The 15,227-nt window shown below is 31.1% G+C and overlaps 1 protein-coding gene across 7 annotated transcripts in view; it reads left to right on the top strand.

Moving 5' to 3' along the window:
• Nucleotides 1–15,227, top strand: part of LOC122506350 (protein turtle-like) — a 325,273-nt gene that overhangs the window by 286,931 nt on the left and 23,115 nt on the right. The gene's annotated exons all lie outside the window — the stretch shown is intronic.

Genomic DNA, 15,227 nt, shown 5'->3' with positions numbered 1-15,227 from the left:
AAATCAGTTTATCCCATGGAGCGGAATTTCGTTATTCCAAATTCGTGTTGGCGCTCGTACATTACGCTTCCTATTTTTGCTCACTCATTCCACTCCTACTTGTTGTCTGTTTTTTCGTATTTTATTTTCGATGGCATTCGTGCTCTTTAGATGTCCAGGTATTTTGTCGATTTTCCCTTATAAAACATTTTCGGTCAGCATATTCGAAATGTGCCATTTTTTATCAACACTTGTATAAACAGAACCGCAGTGAAATTTGAAATTTCATCTTAAATTTTTTTAACGCAGTTGTTATATCTAAGAAGAAAACTAAACATATCCTAAATTATATATAAGAACTTTATGGAATCAATCGAGAATATAAATGGTGATAAATTTAAAAGTGTTAGTTTCTTACCTTTTAAAATTATTCTCAGAGTCGCAGACCCAACAAGAGATACCTCCTTCAGTGTGGTTTCCCTCAAATGGTTTTCAGGACAGCCAAAGTGAAAGGTTCGGAGTCCAGGTGTCGATGTAAATTAAATAAAACACCCCTGAGCCTAGGAGTGACCGAATTATTAATTTGACATTGATGTTTAGGTAATGCAGTCCTTACAGAAACAGAAATGTTCCTCGCAGTAGAAATTATCTCCTTGAATGAATTTGACTAGGACTACACTCGAAGAAGGCACTTGGTACTTGAAAAGATTTTCTGGACTGGAGTGGAAAAACAAACTCGATGACAGTACACAACTAGTTAACTTGGCGATTGCTAAACATACACGACTACGTCATGCCACCCACTTTTATTACCTTTGGATCAGTTCTATTAACCCTTTAACGACCAAATGTGCTGATTTTTAACTTCTACTTCAAGCTCTTAATATTAGAAGAAAAAAATTATTAATAAAACTTCTGCAAACACATATCCATGTTTTTGGGGTCGCTCTTTCGAATGGCATTGTCAAAATTTCCAAAAAGTGACATTTACCATTTATTTTTTTCTAAAATACTAATAACATACAAAATTTTAGAAAGTAATTTTTTTCAAATCCAATTTTAGTTGTGATATTGATTTTTCCATGTCACCTAAAGTATACAAAACGTGTTTCCGATAGTTCTAGTTTGAAAATATACTTCGTGTTTTAAGATTTTTTGTTTTTATTAATTCAAAATGGCGCCTGAAAATAAATTTTTTTTCAAAATTTAACACAGGATGGATAAAATTTTCAAAAGTTGTTGATTTCGCTTGAAACTTGTTACTCGGGAGTTTTTGGGGTCGCTGATTACGAATCTGAAGTCAGATTTTCAAAATTCAAAATGGCGGATCCAATATGGCGGACAGGAAAATTAAAAATCGACTGCATTCGCTTTAAACTTGTTACTCGGGGGTTTTCGGGGTTCCCAATTAAGAATGTAAAATTTGTAAATTCTGATTTACAAAATTCAAAATGGCGGATCCATTATGGCGGACATGAAATCTAAAAATCGACTGAATTCGCTCGAAACTCGTGACTCGGGGGTTTTTTGGGTTGGTGATTGTGAATCTGAAGTAAGATTTTCAAAATAGGAAGTATTCCGATTCTCACCGCGAGAAGTTGTACGAATTGGAGAAAACCTCGTTACATTACTGTAACAGTTGTTTTAATATTACAATATTTTTAATATTGCAACATTTGAACAATATTTCGCTAAATTTTAATTTAAAAATATTAAGAATTGAGCGAGATAATGAGATTTTCCTCAGGCGACTCCAAGAAAAAAATTGATTTGCGGTGTATGCTCTAACTCGCAACATTATCATCCAAAACAAAAAAATGAAAGTGCATTTGTTAAAGGAGATGTTTTTTGAGGTAACGCTGGGAGGAATTTTTTTTCAAATTACCAATTTTACAATAACAAATTAATCAATTTTTTATAGCGAAAATCTACTTTTTAGCTTTCAAGTGCTACAAAAAATCGAAGAATAAAAAGAAAAATTCCTCCCAGCGTTACGTCAAAAAACATCTCCTTTAACAAATGCACCTTGATTTTTTTGTTTTAGATGATTCTATTGCTAGTTAGAGTCTACACCGCAAATCAATTTTTTTGGAGGTGCCTGAGGAAAAACTCATTATTCCGCTCAATTATTAACATTTCTTAATTAAAATTTAGGGAAATATTGTTCAAATGTTGCAAAGCGATACAATAAATTAACTTTCTGCGTATCGCCAAAAAAAATCCTTAAAAACATGCTTTTTTCACCGTTTAAACCTTACCCCACCCTTAAACAAGCCCATAAAAATTATTTATTATATAGTCAAAGGCTAAGAGCATTTAACGTACATTTTTTACAATATATTTGTATTTCATCATTTATATCTCAATGTGTACACTATATTGGGTCAGCCATTTTAAATTTTGAAAATCTGACTTCAGATTCATAATCTTCGACCCCAAAATCACCAGAGTAACGAGTTTCAAACGAATTCAGTCGATTTTTAGATTTCATGTCCACCATATTTAATCCGACATTTTGAATTTTGTAAATCTGATTTCAGATTCGTAATCAGAAATCTGAAAACCCCCGAGTAACAAGTTTCAATCAAATACGACGATGTTTTTATTTTGTCTTCCGATAAATTGGTTCCGCCATTTTGAATTTTGAAAATCTGACTTCAGATTCGAAATCAGAGACCCCAAAAACCCCCGAGTAACAAGTTTCAAGCGAATTCAACAACATTTAAAAATTTTATCCATCCTGTGTTAAATTTTGAAAAAAAATTATTTTCAGGCGCCATTTTGAAGTAAAAAAAACAAAAAATCTTAAAACGCGAAGCATATTTTTAAACTAAAACTATCGGGAACACGTTTTGTATACTTTAGGTGACCTGGAAAAATCAATATCACAACTAAAATTGGATTTGAAAAAAATTACTTTCCAAAATTTTGTATTTTTTTAGTATTTTGGAAAAAAATAAGGGGTAAATGTCACTTTTTGGAAATTTTGTCAATGCCATTCGAAAGAGCGACCCCAAAAACATGGATATGTGATTTCAGAAGTTTTAATAATTTTTTTCTTCTAATATTAAGAGCTTGAAATAGAAGTTTAAAATCAGCACATTTGGTCGTTAAAGAGTTAAATTTTAATTCCTGTATCAGGCAAGTGGGCACCCAATAGAAGGGTGGCAAAATACAAATGACCATATTTGGTAACTGCTATTCAAGTAAGGACTTCGGATCAATATTGCTTTGATTACAAGAAAATAAGGATTGAGATTTTAACTTTACAAAATATTATTTTATAATTATAAAATACGTCGCTATGATGTGTCACAATTTACAAATATTAATGACAGACATTAAAAGAGGAAATAATTTTTATCTTAAAGAGGTAAACCAGTAGTAACGTAAAAAAGCTTTTTGCAAGAATTAATTAAAAAAATTGCAGAATAAAAATACTCGATTTTTTAAGGTTACAAGTGGTGCCCGCCCTTCTTTTAATTACATTCAAATATTGCAATGGAAACCATTTAATTAATTATCAGAACAAAGTAATTAATTGAAATTTTGACTTAAAAGTAATTAAACTTTTTAATTAATGATCAATATTGTTCTATCGAATTTATTATGACTATACAAAATGTGAATGCAGAGTTGCATCCATGAAGTATAGCAAAAATATTTCGAATACTGTTTGTGTGGTTTTCCCAATATAATGCATTATGAACTGGTGTGTATAATACATTCTCACAAAACCGCTAGACAGCTTAATTAATTTGAACTCACCACGTAGTGACGGCAAGCTATACACAAACAGGTATAAAAAAATTATTCAACCTCGACTTTGATGAACATACACAAGACAATAAATTATTTAATTAAATTTCAAACACATACAAAAATAATATAGCATTTTTCAAATATTGTTTTTTATTATTAGACAAAAAGAAATTCTTCCACAGTCGATAATAATTTCTCTTTTTAATATTTTCTTAATTTAAACTCATTTATCAATTTCGAATATTATAGAGACATTCATGTGTATTTTCTACAAAGAGGAAAATTTTTCTATTTCATGAATCTCTTGAAACGTCAAATTATTCTGCTTTATCTTTTGGCAAATCCTTTGCAGCGTTTGCATGCAAAAGGTACTCTTAAAATTTTGATGAAAAACTACTGTTTGTCGATCCTTTTCAGAGAGAACTATAGCTTTTTTTAAAAGGTTCATATATGGCAAACAGTTTACAAGAAACGTTGTAATGTTGAAAAATAACCTGAAGAAGATATCGCTATATAAAAAAATACTATGAGAATGTTTACCGTTGCTTATTGAAAAAAGTCATTTTTCCCCTCGGATATGGGCAGAACGTTATAACAGGCTAGTAAAAATCTTTATAGACGGTTGTTTAGTTTCAGTACCTTGCCACACCCGTTACTAATATACGTTCAGATCAGAACCAACCTGCATCCGATATCAGTATTTACCCCATTTCCATCTACGTGGTTCAATTGAACGCCTACTGTTAAATATTTTTATGCTCCAACAATCTGTGCCGTATATTTTAAAAACGCACATACATGTTTTTATCGCACTGCCCGATAATATATCAGAAGCAGTATTACGTCACTTCCACTGAAATATTTCCATAAAATTTATTAAGACCCAAAGAGTCAGAGACGATACAGAAAGTTGGTTACTTTAGGCAGTGTGACAAATTTGGAATACTAATTATCAATGGACTCCATATAAACTTAAGAATGTTCTTATCTTACTAAACATATAATCATTTCTTTGTGATTCGTTATTACTTTCTACTTTTCCTCAAGTACGCAGATCTAATTTCATCTAATAGAGTCCAATCTGGAGTTTCTCTACGAGTATGCTCGTTTAAATTATAAAAACGTTTCGTTACTTTTAAAAATTTGTAACGAGATTTAATTAAACGAATAATTTGCACCTATCGGCTACTGACTTTACTCTATATTTTACCTTCACTACTCAATAATCTTATGGGGAAGTACAATCAAGAAAAACGACCGATGCATGACGTTATAATTAATACTGCGTTATAAAATTCAACTTACTTAGGGTGCTATTCTTCTCCAGAAATCCAGTATCTTTTTTATCGACAAGTTGCAAGCTTGTTCAGAATACATAAATACTTATGCCCGGTTCCACCAACTCGTAGTTAAAGGTTCGATTAACTAACGGTCCGCTAAAGTTTAAGGCGCTGTTAAGTTGACTTTAACCGCCTATGCGTTCCACCAACATGTTATAAGCCATGGTTAACTAAACGTATACTATGTTCGAAATAACAATAGTATTTTATTATGATTGGTCAATTCTAACGAAAAGTGTACGTTTTCTAGATAGAATTTTGCCCACAAAACACAGTTCAAATTGCATATATTTTGATGAACGATGCCTTCCCTGTAGAGAAGGTGACTAAAATATAGTGCGCAGCTCCAGATGTCATAGTAAACTACTGCGCACACATTTAAGTTTTTGCTATTTGGCGCAAGTTTGCTGCAAACTTGCCAAGTGGGTGACACTTTTATATTTATGCAAGTTTGCTGCAAACTTTCAATGGAAACTTGCGAAATTTGCATGGAAAACTTGCAGCAAACTTGCAGAAAATGTCTGTGCTTTGTGGGTGACTTTTTCCCTGATCCCTCTTTCAAAAATTGAAACAGCTAAAAATAAAATTTCTTACTGTACCAAACTTCTGTCTATTATTTTTCAAAATTACAATAAAATTCTTTAAAAATTCAATTAATTCTAATAGAATTTAGGAAATTAAAATTATTTTACAAACTTTCAACTACTTGTTTATAAAATTTCAATCATCTTCAATTTAATTAATAATAACAAAATTGAAATATTTTAAAAACTTTAATTTTTACAATTTTAAATAAAATTTTTCGAGACTTTTATTAAAAAAATTACCTAATTTAAATCATTTTAAAATTTACTAATTATAAAAATTGTAATTGTAACTTTTTGTACAAATGAATTCAATTATTATTTATAAATTATTAAATAAAAATTCTTTGAGACTTTGGTTTTTTTTAATTTCTAATGAAATTTTTTAACAAATTGTATTATATTTATGTAATTTTTATGTAATATTTTTAAGACAGTTTCACAAAGTTTCAATTAATTTAATAATTTTTTAATAAAATTATTTTGAAAATTCAATTAAAATTTCAATTCAATAATCATTAAATTAAATTAAAAAAACTGTATTTCGTTAAACTGACCACGAGAAAACTGCACACTATTAGAAATTACAAATTTTAATGAAGAATTAAAATTATTTTCAACTGTAACAAGGGTATCCGGACAAGAAGTCCAATCAAAAAATTCCAAAGTAAATGAAATACAAAAAAGTAAAAAAAAATTGTTACACTTTGGACTTATTTTTTGTCCTGATCAAAAAGTCCAAAGAAATTAAAAATCCAAAGAAAAAATTGAGATATAAAAATCTAAATGGTTGCCTTGAATAAAATTGTTCTTTTTTTGAGTTGCTCATTTCGCTGACTGTGAATCGAAAGTACATAATTTAATGATTTTATTTTTTAAATTTACTTGTATATAGTTTTCTCGTATGCATTTTAACTTATTCAGTTTTCCTATATACACTTGAATTGTGGGAAATTGATACCGCCCCAACAAATTTTTTATTATTTCTTAATAAAATTATTTTAAAAATTCAAATCTTTCAACAATTGAATTAAAATTTACAATTTTATCCGAATTTTAAATAACATTATTTAAAATTTGGATTAATTTAAGAAAATTTTAATTAATGTGTTTATTTTTTAATAGAATTTATTTTAAAAATTGAAGTATCTTTGAACAATTGAATTAAAATTTCTTTGAAATAAAATTTATTTGACTTTTCCCTTAATTTTACTGACTTATGGTTCATAAAATTTATTTTTCTAGCAACAAGAATTTCACTATATGTCACTTTTCAAAACACTTTTTAGGTTAGGATACGTTAACCGGCTGTTAACACACATTAACCGAGCCACCGAGCTATTGTGGCCGGTTAGATTTAACATAGGTTAAATCGAGATAACGTTATTTGACGGTCCGTTAATGTCTTAATCGGGGTTGGTGGAACCGGGCATTACAATTAGCCCCAGCTAGAGGGTCTGATCCTAGAAAACTCTGAGCATTCAGATAATATGTGAGAGCCGCTGTTTTGATACAATCAACACATTGTTAACACCTTTGTACCTATTTTGTGCTGATGGTATTTCAATAGACCATGACACATGAGCAGACAAAGTACGATTCTAACTCTGATCTTGTCGAGTTTCAGGAGATCCCTCGCTCACCTACTGTTGAGAACTAGCCCAAATAGAGACTTCGCTTGCCTTCCTACCCCAATTGCTGACCAATATGATCACAGCCGAATCTGGGCTTATCAATATCGTCATGGATCCTGTTTTCGCCAAGACGTCAGCTCTTTCATTTCCCTTAATTCCCAAGTGACCCGATACCCAGATAAATTAAAGCTTATTAATTTAATGAAGCCAACTCATCTATTACACCGCGGCATTCCCAGATGAGTCTTGATTCTGTTGCGGGGTTTTTTAAAAGCCCTAGGACCATCTGACTATTAACAAAAATTCTAATTCTTCTGCCAGTTGTTCCGTTTGCAATAGCTATTCGCCGCAAGTCCAGGATGCCAATTACTACTTGAATTATCTTTAAAGCCTTTTCCTGAACTTTTTTAAACCGGAGTTTAAGTCGATGAACTTGGTTAAGTAATGTAATTAGACCGAGTTCACCGTCTTAAACTCTGGTTAATACAGTTGTGGAACCGGCCCTTAGACTACTGTATTTAACTCATGCACACGGAGAGAAGAAATTAGTCAACCTTACTAATTCAAAGTTTTTCTGAATCTGTGATAGATTTAGCTTTTGAGTACGTAGGATATTTTAAAAATATTAATTTTTGTGTATTTGGCAGTTGTTTGAAGCAAAAAGACGATTTTTGGGCGAAATTTTTTCAAAATATCTATTGCCAAAAAAACAAACAAACCAAAAAAAATTCGCTACGTACTCGAAAGCATTAGTAAATGATGAACAAAAAAAACTTTGGCCGAAGTCAATCCGATCAAAACAGTTGTAGCTAGACTGCCCACCGTTTTGAAAAATGTCATTTCGAGAAAAAAGCAAAAAAAAAAAATTACAAAAGTTTTTTTGTAATGTGAAAACATGAAAAATGAAACCACTGTTAATCTACGATGCCTGCACCATATGTGGACGTCCACATGAAAAGGGCCCATTTTGGCACTATTGGAGTTATCTATATGGGCGTATTCCTGGCAAAATTTGACCAATTTTGAGTGGTCTTAGAACTTTTTTGGTTAAAAATTCGCTGAGTTACGGAATTTCAAAGTTTAGAACGCCAAAAACCTCATTTCGAGAAAAACGTAATTAAAGATTGCGATACTAACTAATTGTTGTATTTCTGTTTCTTCTTGGAAGTTATTCAGATAAGAATTGTTTCCAGTTCAGGGCACCTTGAAGATAAAAACCAACAGATTAAAAATTTTTTAAAACCACCCCCCCCCGCTCTTATTTTTGAAAATACATAAAATCGACAATATGGGCCCTTTTCTAAAAAGGACAGTTTTTCTATTAAAAAACTATTTTTTTACAAGATTAATGATTAGGTACAATTTTATTGTGCCATTTGAAAAAAAGAATAGATATTAAACTAATTTAAAATTTGTTGATAGTCTCTATTATGAAAAAATTGACGCAATATCCAAATTTTCATTTTGACAATTACGAAAAAAAAGACTCTAACATCAATATCTCTGGTTTTTCTGGGAAGTTATTCAGATAAGAATTGTTTACAGTCCAGGACACCTTTAAGATGAAAAATCAAGAGGTTTTAAATTTTTCCACACCTCCATTTTTAAAATACGGATTACTTTTGCAAATGACCGACAAAATGGGCCCTTTTCATTTTTCTAAAGAACCAATGAAATCAAACAGTTAAATTATCGATAAATTAATGAAAACCGCATGATTCGACTTGTCATAACATGTAGATTGATAATAAAAAATTAAAAAAAAATTAAGATTTTTCTCAAAAATTACTAAATTGCGATTATCTCGAAAACTAGAACCGACAATATGGGCCCTTTTCATATGGACGTCCACATATAAGTGACTTTCTACCTTTCTATGTACATTAATATTTCTTTTAGTTCCATCCTTTAGATCAATTTTAACCTGTCTTCAGTATTCTTGGGCTGCTACGATAATAGAAAAAATACCCGATTGCGCTAAGAAGCACTTAAAGCGCTTTTGGACACCTTATACAGATTTCGATTTTTTCATATAAAATAACTTTATAATCATGTATATCGCATGATATAATTTCTATTCTACAATAATAAAGTATCGTTTAAACAAAAAAATAATAAAATCAATTTTTTTCGGGTCAAAGGTGTCACTCCCCCTTAAACCTTTCTAAATAATTAATGATTTAGAAATAATTATTATTAATTAATTATTTTTCCAAGAATTTGTTAATATATGAGGAACAAGAAGAAAATCAAGTAATATTTTATAAAAAGACACTGACGGTGATATAAGGCAACAATAATAAACCAATTTAAAAATTATAATTCCTGTAATTGTTTAGTTAAATAGAGAAAATTATAAAATCTATATTTCATTACAGAATATATTTTTCGCATATTTGAATAAAATAATATTTTTTCTCGATTTCGTTTAATTTTTAATAGGTAGCTTTTTAATTAATTTTAATATATTTTTTAAAGTTAAATTAATAATATGATTAAAAATTTAAATAAAATTAGTTTTGTCTGCTTTACTAAGCTGACATTCATATTTACCACTATATTTAGTTCGATTGATAAAAAGAAATTGAACGCTGTTTTGTAACCTTTACTTAATATTTATTTGTCACTACTCAAATTTTCTTACTAAATGCGTAATAGTACAACTCACTAAAACACTTCTCTCCGTGCAGCTAGAGATAATTCGGTTTATCAATTTCGCATAATCAAGAGGCTGGTAATTTTGTCCTGTTCAATAATAATTGGATAAGTATGCAATACTGGTATTGATGCGCAAAACTGTGGCTTATTGGTACTTAGGTTATAAAAGAATTGCTCAGTAAAATAATTTTAGAAATTAGTACTCGCATATATAAAGATAACTGTTTATATTATATGCTATTTGAAAACCTTGTCAATTCTACCAAAGATTTATTAGTTCGTAACAAAATGTATCATTATTTAAGAACTAATGAGATAATGATGGAAATGCCACAATTTTCAAAAAAGTGTGCAAATCGGAAGGACAGTATATAATCAGTTACCTATAGAATAACTACAATAATAAAACTTAAATAATAAAGACGGTTGTACACTTCCATGTTTTGGAAGTTCTCTGTAGGAAAGCCAATAATACCGCTGCACTCTTTAGAATCTCCTCAAAAATGAGGAAATATACAACCGTCTTAAGGGGTTACATGGGTCAAAACGTGCGGACAATGTATGATTGTTTAATTATTTTTTTTTCATAAAATAAATAAATTTTTTATTTGAGTATTTTTATATCTTAAAGTACACTATTAAAAGAGTAACTTGTAAAAATTTCGTTAAAAAATATTAAAAATCAGCCCTCACAGCACGGGATATCCCGCGATTATCCCATTTACATCCCGTGATATCCCTAGGATATCTCAGGGACGGAAATTTGGATATCTCAAGGACATCCACTGGATATCCACGGGATATGCAAAGTTTTCTTTCGTGGGTCATCCCGTGTGGGATATCCCGCGTGGGATATGTCAGCGCATGCACAGGAAACGAAATGCAATCGTTCCAAGTGTCAAAGAGTGTGTGTCAAAGAGCTGTGAAATTATATTTAACGCATTTAAATTAGAAAAAGTTTGTTTAGATATTTGTTGCATTAAATTAACGAAAGTGGAAAATAAATATATTTATAAACTCAGCTTAAAGTGTACGATTTTTTAGTTACTTTTTTGGTAGATAATATATTAAATTATTCAAATATTTATTCTAACTACATTCTAAACAAATAATGCATGAATTACTAGATTAATTACTGAAAATCCAGTATATTTTTTTCCTTGAAACAAGAAAGAAATAAAATTTTATATGTATGTACTCATATAATCTTACACGCGCAGGCGTTGACCTTCCCAGCTGTTGCGTGTCATGGCGACCATGGCGTCGCGTCATTAGATCAGAAGCGCATCAGAAGTTTGTGTTTTGCAGTGTGTGATTATAAGTGTTGCTGTTTAATATGTTTAACTTTCACATTTTTTTAGTTTCTTGTAAATATCTTTAACCAATAAATATTTGTCAGTAATAGACAATATGAATTGACCAAAATTAGTTTAAACCCACACACAATAAATGTTTAGCGTCAAAAAGACATTTTATTGAATTCAACTAATGTTTATTAAATCACAAACAAATAACTTTGATATTAGTCAAATAATCTTTTATTTTTGAAATATTTTTTTTCTCATACTAGTTATAATTTAATAATGGTTTTTCAACTCTTTAAAGCTCTAATTATTTTATAACATATTACTATTTCTCACGTAGCATATCCCGTGTGGATATGCTACTAATTTTTATATTTGGATATCCCGCGCGAGTCTCCCATGGGATGGAAATTTGGATATCCCAGGGATATCTCTAAGATGCCACAAATATCCCAGGGATCTCCCTGGGATATCTCAATACTTCGCGAGATATCTCTAGGATATCCCTGGGATATCCTTTTGCTCAGAGGGAGGGACGTACCTACAGGTTCTTTGAGAACCCTTCCAAAAAAGCGGTGGTCACGATATCTTCTGACCAGTTCATTTAAAATCAAAAAACCAAATATTTTCTGTTAGTGGATGAGTATAGCTCGTGATTGAACGAAGGAATATTTTTTTTGTTGATTAGAACCGATTTTACATGGTCTTAATGGTTCTAAAAATTTTAACTTTTGATAAAAGACACTGTCAAACATCCAAATTTCAATTTCTTTGAAAACCCTTTGTTCAATCACGAGATATATTCACCCACTAACAGAAAATTTTTTGTATTTTGATTTTAGATGAAGCAGTCAAAAGATATCTTGACCACCGCAAAAGCAATTTTTTTTTAAAGGGGCCCGAAGAACTGTTGCTACGGGCCTGATTTTTAATATTTTTTATAAAAAATTTAATATCTTTCTTATTTAATAGTGTACTTTCAGATACCAAAGTGTTCAAATAAAAAAATTTATTTATTTTATGAAAAAAGAATTATTAAAAAAACATACGTTTTCAGGTCGTTTTGACCCATGTAACCCCTTAAGGAAAATAAAAACAAAAATTTTCTGATAAGGATTTTTCATCGTGTCCCATAAAAATCGGTACACTTCATAACAAAATATTACTGTTCAATAGATCTACACTCTCCCACTACTCAATTAGGCAGCGCAACCGCCACTGCGAATATTAACTTTTAACCGATGTATCTAACTTTCAATAGGTCCTAGCTTCTTTATATTTTACTACAATGTACAAAAATATGTCAGACCTTATAAAAAATAATTACGAGATAAATTACTGGATTAATTACTAAATTATTTATTGGATCAAGTACTGAATGAATTACTGGAAATCTAGCAGTATTTTCGCTTTAAGCACAAATAAATAAAAATTGAAAACAATTAATGTCGAAATCAATAAATTCAATATATGAGGCTTTCTCGCTTTTGGAGGGAGATTCCTAGGACGTAAACTGGGAACGTCTTTAGTGAATTTGAGTATTCTTCCTTTGTTAAATTGTCCAAATATAGATAAATTCAAATATTCATCCATTTAATAGGTCCTCAGACAAGATTTTCACCTTTCCATTCATCTTAAACGTCCGTCCACTTAATTCGCCACACATAATATAATTCATTTAAATTTAATTTCATAGATTTGTAATAAAAAAAATTAATTTCTAGACAAAGGAATCAATATATTTCAAATAGATAAAAAGGAGGCTCACCTTTCAGTGTCCTCGGCCGGCACTTCGACGAGTGACGTGAATCGGTCCATCGATCTGGAGTGAGGAGACATCCATAAACCAAGTGGCCCCATTTTTTGGAAATTTCAACCCCCTCCTCCCCATGTGGCATGCTGTTAGATGTATTAGCGCCACATTTTCCTCTTATCGTAGTCAATAGCTTGACCCCGTCTCCCCCTTGAAGTGCCAAGTGGTTCATAAAAGACTCCTTACGACGATAAAGTAATTAATCATAAACTAAATCTCACAAATCGGAGGTCGATCCCCAAAAGTCATCGTCTCTCCCACCGATTCGAAGATTACGCGAGAAATCTCCTATTCTACACAATAGATAATTAATTGTAATTATGGCATGCAATATTAATTGTTCATTTTAGAAACAAATGAAAATCTTGCATGGCTATCTAGTGAGAAATCGCTCAGACTCAATAATTGGCACAATATTGGCTATTATTTCATGAAAAAACTTTTTTTGGATACATAAATAAACATCCTAAGATGCAAATTTATCCAATATCTTGAAATGTTTATTTATTTATTCCAAAAGTTTTCTTTATAAAAATCGGTTAAATGCCGAAGTTCATCTTTATTGTTATGTGCGTACCACTTGACTGTAGTGTGAATGAATCCGTTGATGTGTTTAACTTTCACGACGAAAGACTACAATTTACCTATGAAATTGAGAATAAACAAAATAATGTACTGCTTTCTGATTGGTACACTAAACCAACCTTTTCTGGGAGATTCTTAAACTTTATGTCAAAACATCCTTTCTTACAAAAAAATTGCAATAATTTATAATTTAGTTTACCGTGCAATGAAACTGGCAGATCAACAATTTCATAAAGAAGGTCCCATTCCTAAAACAGAGACCACCAATGCTGTTTACAAAATCAATTGCCTCGATTGTTCCGCCTTTTACGTAGGACAAACAAAGAGGATGGTTGGTGTACGAATCAAGGAGCATATGACAATGTAAATTATACATAAATACATCTAAAGACAATGTCGTCGCTGTACATAAACAGAATCATGGACATAGTTTTGATTGGCGAAATTTCAAAATTCTTGACAGAGAACCTTCACTTAACAAAAGATTAATTTCTGAAATGACCCTGTAAAAAAAAGTATTGGGAGGTACGGGATTCCGTATTGCAAGTGCCAACCTGCCAATGCGGTATTCGCGAATTACCGCATTGGGTGTCCTGGTGAATATGGAAATCGCAAGGGGTCCCAATGCGGTGCAAGTTTTAAGCTTTAAAAAAAACGAAAATACGTGACAGGAGGAAATAATTAGTGTCAGTGCAGAAATATGCGAGTTAAAGGAATGAGAAAATAATAATAGTGAGTGTAAAAATGAAACTTTAAGAAAAAAAGGTAAGTTGAACTGTCAAATATGAGTCCAATGCGGCGTAGGCTGCTTTCAATGCGGTACACAATCGGTACATAGTGCAAGTCGCCAGTAGAGGGCAGAAGCAAGCAGAGCGAATCGAGCGAACACAGTGGCCCAGCTGACATATGATTTGCATTACATTACTTTCCAATTTTTTATTTTATAACCACGTTTCTGCATGAATCTAAACAATATTTTCGATTATTGTAATTTAGAAGATGCTTACCAATTGTACGTTGGCAGATTTAGTGAAAAGTGTCTGTGTACGGAGACAAATGTGTTAGAAAATGTTTGTTTACCTATTTCACGCCATTCAAACCAGTCAAAGTTGCTTTTGCTGTGGCGCATTGAAATCAGCCTATGCCGCATTGGGCCCATATTTGACAGTTCAACTTACCTTTTTTTCTTAAAGTTTCATTTTTGCACTCACTATTATTATTTTCTCATTCCTTTAACTCCAATATTTCTGCACTGACACTAATTATTTCCTCCTGTCACGTATTTTCGTTTTTTAAAGCTTAAAACTGGCACCGCATTGGGACCCATTGATTTCCGTATTCACCACGGAAACATAGAAATATATTGAAATTTGTGTTGTTGGTGAATTTTGGAATAAGATAAGTCGCTTTTTTCCCTCTGTGCGCCGTTGTCGTCAAAACGTTAAAAAATAATGTGTTACTAATTTTATTACACTACCTGACTCGGAAAGAATTTACTGCATTTCCAGCAATTAATCCAGTGATTCATCCACTATTTGATCCAGTAATTAATCTAATAATTATTTGGG

The sequence above is a fragment of the Leptopilina heterotoma genome, unplaced genomic scaffold, assembly GCF_015476425.1.
Source record: "Leptopilina heterotoma isolate Lh14 unplaced genomic scaffold, ASM1547642v1 Lhet_41, whole genome shotgun sequence".
Classification (NCBI taxonomy): Eukaryota; Metazoa; Arthropoda; class Insecta; order Hymenoptera; family Figitidae; genus Leptopilina; species Leptopilina heterotoma.
This window is presented reverse-complemented; position numbering and strand designations above follow the sequence as displayed.